Consider the following 6,056-nt stretch of genomic DNA (forward strand, 5'->3'; position numbering starts at 1 on the left):
ACATGCCGTGCAGCTGCATTCTATACTAGCTGCAGCTTCCAGATCAAATGCAAGGGCAGCCCCACACAGAGCACATTGCAATAATCAAATCATGACCTTTCCAATGCATGAACCTCTTGAGCCAAACTACCCCTGTCCGGGAATGGCTGCATCTATCACACCAACTTGAGAGTGGTAAAAAGCACTCCTAATCACCAAGGCCACTGAATTACCATGATGGATCAATGAGTATTCCCAGACTCCTGGGACCCAATGATAGATCAAGGAGTACCTGTTCAGAGGAAGTACAACCCCATCCAAAACTGACCTATAAGAGACCTATCTCCCAGACCATAGAACCACCCACCCACAGGTCCACCATCTTACTAGGATTCAGCTTCAGTTTACTGGCCCTTATCTAGGTCAACACTGCCTCTTGACATCACCCTTTCCTTTTACTATATATTTCCCTTTGAGGAAGCTAAAATGGTAGTTGTGTATATTTACAGCTGCGTATTACAGTACTGTATGCACAAAAATTGAAGAAGTGTCCCTGTATAATGCAGTAACCATTTTGCTTGAGGCACCCCCCCCCAACACTAGCATGGGTGGAAACCAGCACTTGATAAATGTTGTTTATTGGGGCCAGAAATGAAGCATGGGCATATCCAACTCTTCAAACAAGGACTGTAATGACTTGCTCCCAGTGTTCTGGGCGACACTGCCCTTTATTTCATGTCAGCTAATCTGCACACACTGTCCTTCCAACATTATCCAAAACTATTCTGCCAATCCAAACAATCCATTTGCCATGGTTTGCAGCATCAAAATTCTTGAGTCTTCAAAACAAGTTGTTTGCATTAGCAGGAAGAGTTATGGAAGCAAGAGGCTGTGTATTGTATTTCTGTCTCACAAGCAGGTGCCCTGAGAAGCATCTATTTGTAGCAACACAATCCAGATGCCATGGCAATGCTTCTTTACATGGGCAATTGTGTACATTCCCGTGAGTTTACTCTCACCCCCAGGAGGGGTCACCTCGCAAAGTTTTCTTGTCCTGGACGGGCTCCTCGATGCTAAGAAACTCATAACTAATTACTATGACTTCAATTCTTAACTGGACCAGCTGTGTCAAAGCAAGGAAGCCACAGTTCCCAAGTGTTGTAGGATCTATAATTTATCTTCCCTATAAAAAAGTCAATATTGGACAAAAGAATGACATTTAAAAAAATCATAAAATAAGTAGTGTGGTATTTACCCAACACGGTCTTTTCTTCTCATAAGTTTTATATCACATGTTGAGCTCTGTTTATACACCTCTTATGCTTTTTGTGTGCGTGAGAGTCGGATTATTCTCTTCTCACTTTGGAAGACTTCTGGGCTAGAGATGAAACAAGACCACTGAGAAAAGAATGTGCCTACGAGAGAGCCTCTGAAGACACTGAATTTTTAATGCCGTAAAATGGGTTAGGAATCTAATTGTAATTTTTCTTAATTTTAAAATAGTGTTCTTAAGACACCCTGGTTGCTCAGGTTTGGGAGAAGGAATAATGAAAGTGTTTATTTCTTTATGTGCACACTCAGTGGCACTGTTTTTGTTTGCATATGGAAAGCCAAGTCTCGCAGCAACAACAGCGTCAGATGAAATAAGGAGAGCTCTTTTAATATTAGAACAGCAGCAGAAGTGAACTCTTCATCAAAGATTTAGGGACTGGTCCTGCAGCCTTTCTTCGCAAGAAGAGTTTTTTGTTCTCTTAGAGTTGTTTTAGGTCTTACAACCCACATTCAGATGTGATGCTCTTACCCTGGAAAGGGGTAACTCTGCAAGCATTTGGGTTTATTTAATTTATCATTATCAGACCAAGAGATCCACCCATTCTACCTTAATCCAGTATCCCATTTCCTATGGTGACCAGTAAGATTCCTTTGAGAAGCCCACCAGGAACTGAAACATTGTTATGGGAAATCCAAATTGGCTTTTGTTTTTTGGGGAAATAATATAAAACAAGACTATTTAAGTATCATAATTGAATTTTGAAAAAGATCCCAGTCAAATAAAGTTTGATAATCTTTACTATGAATTTGGAAAGTATGAGATGGTTGTAACCCAATGAACAAAGGAGGTAAATAATTATTTTAAAGCCTTAAGCTTTCCTAAGAAGCAGAAGAGAGTTGCATATAGTGTCAGTATATGGTTTTGTTATTATGTGGCACTGGATTTGGCCATACCTGAGCAGAATAAATAATGTCTTGTTCTAGCTCAGTTCCTGTTGCACATAGAATAAAATTATTTTTAGCTTCCTCTAAGTCCTCCATGACAGGGGACAAGAATAATAACAACGTACATGGGACAATGCTGTGGCAAGGAGAGAATCAAGGTTCATACCAAAACCAGCACCCTAAATCTTAGTAACAATTCAGTTTAATTGGGTTGTAGATTATGCTAGATGTTACTCGTATCATCCCTGGAACTCTCTTTTTCTCTCAGGGTATTATTTTTGTGCCTAGATTGTGTGGTATTGTGTGGCCTGTTGCATTATTATGTTATTTGTCTTACCTATAAGACAAATGCAAAAGAGCGTTTATTTTGTTTTAAATAAAAAAAATGAATAAAACATATGGAGTGGGAAAACATTATCAACACTACAGGACCCCTGTGGAAATTGCTGAGAACTTACTTTCCTAATTTGATTAGCTAAAGACCTCCTTTTTCTGACACACATTAAGGATTTTGATTGATACCTTTTTATGGTTACTGGGTGATCGTCTCTTTGTCAGTTGGTGAAAGCAAATGCAATCCACTAACAACCGTGAATCAATACGGTGGTCAGTATTCACACGTGTATTGCCAAGAGTTTTCTGATATTCATTGCTACCCTAACCTGCTTTCCTGTTCTTTCCTACACACTGCAAATGACCTCTGTAAACATACAAATTCCAGTTCACTTCCCTGCAGATTCAAGAGTGTGAGTCAGTGCCCTGAGGGAATAATGAGGAATTCATTGCTGTTGCTACAAAGAATGAAGTAGGAGAAACAATGCACATTTTCTCCTCAGAATGAGAGGAACAAATAGACAAGAAGAGTACCAGACTTGAAGATCATGGAATTGTAGTGGTAGCTAATTTGTAGTAGCTAATTTGAAAATGAGATCAGGGACTGCCTTCTGGCCAGCATGGAGTGGACCAGAATGAGACACCCACATAAAGAATGGAGCAATGTGAGTGTGTGTGTGTAAAAGTGGGGGGGGGGGGAACACTTTGTGAAAACTATTTCCCTGCATCAGCCATGTCAGACCCTAGAATTGATTGTGACCTGGTTCACAAAGTTGTATGGCTACATGGAGGTTTTGGCAGAGAAAACTATGGGCAATTATCCTGGTTCCAATTCACTACAGAATGCTTGAATACTCAAACTGGGAGGAGGTTGAGAGTGCACATGCCAGCTCTAACCTCAAGGCCCCTGAATGCAGCACCCTCAACCTTCCCATATGGACCAAGAAGGACTGAAGAGAGCTTTTAAGCATATTCAGTTGAATGTGCTTAGAAGCCCATCTGCAGTTGGAAGGCAAGTAGAACTGGGTAGTCATACCACAAGGTCCCTGGAACATGGAAAATTTAAGTTTAAGAGAATTCTGCCAACATGTTGCACCTCTGACATGACAGTTAATTTAATAAATAATAGTTAATTTTAATAAATAATAATAATAATAATATATAGACTGCTTTGTCATGAATTCTACTCATATTGATCCAGAGCAGATTCCAACGCATACTAGTTAGCAGAGTAAAAACTTAAAACACGTTGCATAGACCAGAGGCAATTAATATTTCATCCAGCAGAGCTTTACTGTGACAAGGCAAATAAGCATAATGGTCACAAATCCAATACATTGAGGATTAGCACTGTCCATAAGAAATCCAGTTGCAGCAAACTTACAACAACTTGTCATAAGACTAAAACCTGAACACTAAGCATACTATATACAGAACACCACACCAGAAGGAAAGAGAGATAGAAAGTGAAACCCAGGTTCCTTCTGGCCTTATTCTTATAGTCAGCATGACCTTGACAGAAAGAGATAACAGGACCAGTGTAAGCCAGCTGTACTCGGCTTCTCTGAAGGAATAACCCAAACATAATGAACCTTCTGCCCCTTTCTAGGCAGAATAGAAACTTAAGTGTCAGCTAGAAACTTCCAGCTTTCACCAGTTTCTTTCACACAGATAAGCTTACAGAACCCTATTGAATTAATTAGAATAGGAAAGATCTCTACACATCAGATCAATACTTTCTGTACCAAGAAATGCAAACTGACATGCTTCCACACAGGCCATTTACTTTTTATGGGGCATCTGAATAATCTAATGATTAAAAAAAACAACACATTATTTTCCCTTTCAGCTTCCATTTTACCTGAAAGTCAGAAAATTCAACTTCTCCAAGTGTCCAATTTCTCCAGGTGTAGATGCCCTATCATGCAGCTGATCCACAGGTGGGGGCAGTTAAGGTCTGTATAGATTGCTCAACTCATTTCCTTTTCTATGACCTATATTGCCTCTCTAGGAATCAACTTTATAGCTTTAACCCTTCATTTTCCAAACAGCATTGCCTTAATATCCATTTTTCTCCCCCTTCCTTACACCCCCTCCCACACAATTATAGTGGGAAGACAGTTATGACTGGGAACACCTAGAAAGTGAAGTTGTGTGTGTGTGTGTGTGTGTGTGTGTGTGTGTGTGTGTGTGATGGTCATGGCATCAAAGTGAGGAGAACCAAGAAGGGAAAGCAAAGGAAGAAATGAGAGAAAAGATTGGGGAGCATTTATCTTGTCAGTAGAAATAACTGGATTTATTTTGTGATTTTTTTTATCATTGCTTCTTTTTTTAAAAAAAATCCCCAATAGGGTGCTTTCCCAGGAGTTCTGAAAAGACTTATGTGAAAATGTGATCTTATTAATAGTTCCATGCAAGAAAATACATTAGGTTCATAGTCAAGACAGTTTCTTTCATACGTTTGCTTAGATTCAGAAATGACATAAGCCTTATGAATAATGTAGTGTGTGCATATTGTCATCTTTGGATAATATCATCAAATACACCAAGAATCCCTCTAAATTATTGTTCACTCAAATACCTCCCTCAGTCATGAGGCTGAATTAAATTGAAAGCACACAGCCAGGATCCAAACAAGGGTAAATTTAATAGCAGTCATAAACTCTGCTGAAATCTGGAATAATTCTATACCCATTATTAAACTGGCCCAGAGTCCCCATTTACAGAAACCGGGGGTCTTTCTGATCATGGAGTTTAGACCAGTCATCTGCTTAATCTGGTCTTAATCAATGTGGACTTTTTATTGTTACTTTTTAGAATCAAGATAATATTTGATCTGTGGGCAAGAGAAATGTGCTATAAATGCAGGGTTTTTCCTCTGTGTGCTCCATGGAAAATATACTATTATAGAAGGTCTTTTTAAATAAATAAAAATTAGTACTCATAACACAGTGCAAAACAAAAAACCTCACTCTATGGAATATATGGAAATTAAAAAAAACATGTTATCTCTTCCTTTTCTAAAAAAACAGGTAATGGAGACAATTTACAATACAAAAACCAGGGACCGTGGAGAAGAGTTGCTGGGGTATACGATGATCCAGTCTGTTATTATTGCAGGACAGTTTCCAATAGGGCATACCTTGGATCCTGTCAAACCTGGGAAATATTCTGACGCTGTGGTTCATAAAGACTTATGACCATTTCATCTCTTGTTTGCCAATGTCTGTGGAAGTGTTTATCTAAATGGCTCAACATTTGCTCAAATCAGCAGCATCCCCATCATCATCCTCATCACCACCATTATTAAATTGTTTTCTTCACTACTCTTCGCCATGAGGTCTTAGAGCAGGTTATCAACTGCTCATAAAAAATCATAAAAAAGCTCAACAATTTCAATCCTAAAAAAGGTCAACAACTTTGGTCGGCCCTTTGATCGGCCCTCACGGCCCTTCACTTCATCAAATCCGGCCCTCTTTGAAAAAAGTTTGGACACCACTGGTTACTCCACAAACCTCTGAATGCAG

At 39.1% G+C, this 6,056-nt stretch overlaps 1 long non-coding RNA gene across 1 annotated transcript; it reads left to right on the forward strand.

The window, feature by feature from the left end:
* Positions 1 to 2,940: 2,940 nt before the first annotated feature.
* On the forward strand, positions 2,941 to 5,845 carry LOC128416888 (uncharacterized). Its single transcript, XR_008331336.1, has 3 exons — positions 2,941 to 3,194; positions 4,379 to 4,469; positions 5,562 to 5,845. It is a non-coding gene; the product is annotated as an uncharacterized LOC128416888 (long non-coding RNA).
* Positions 5,846 to 6,056: the final 211 nt, after the last annotated feature.

This window comes from Podarcis raffonei, chromosome 7 (genome assembly GCF_027172205.1).
Source record: "Podarcis raffonei isolate rPodRaf1 chromosome 7, rPodRaf1.pri, whole genome shotgun sequence".
In the NCBI taxonomy this organism is placed as follows: Eukaryota; Metazoa; Chordata; class Lepidosauria; order Squamata; family Lacertidae; genus Podarcis; species Podarcis raffonei.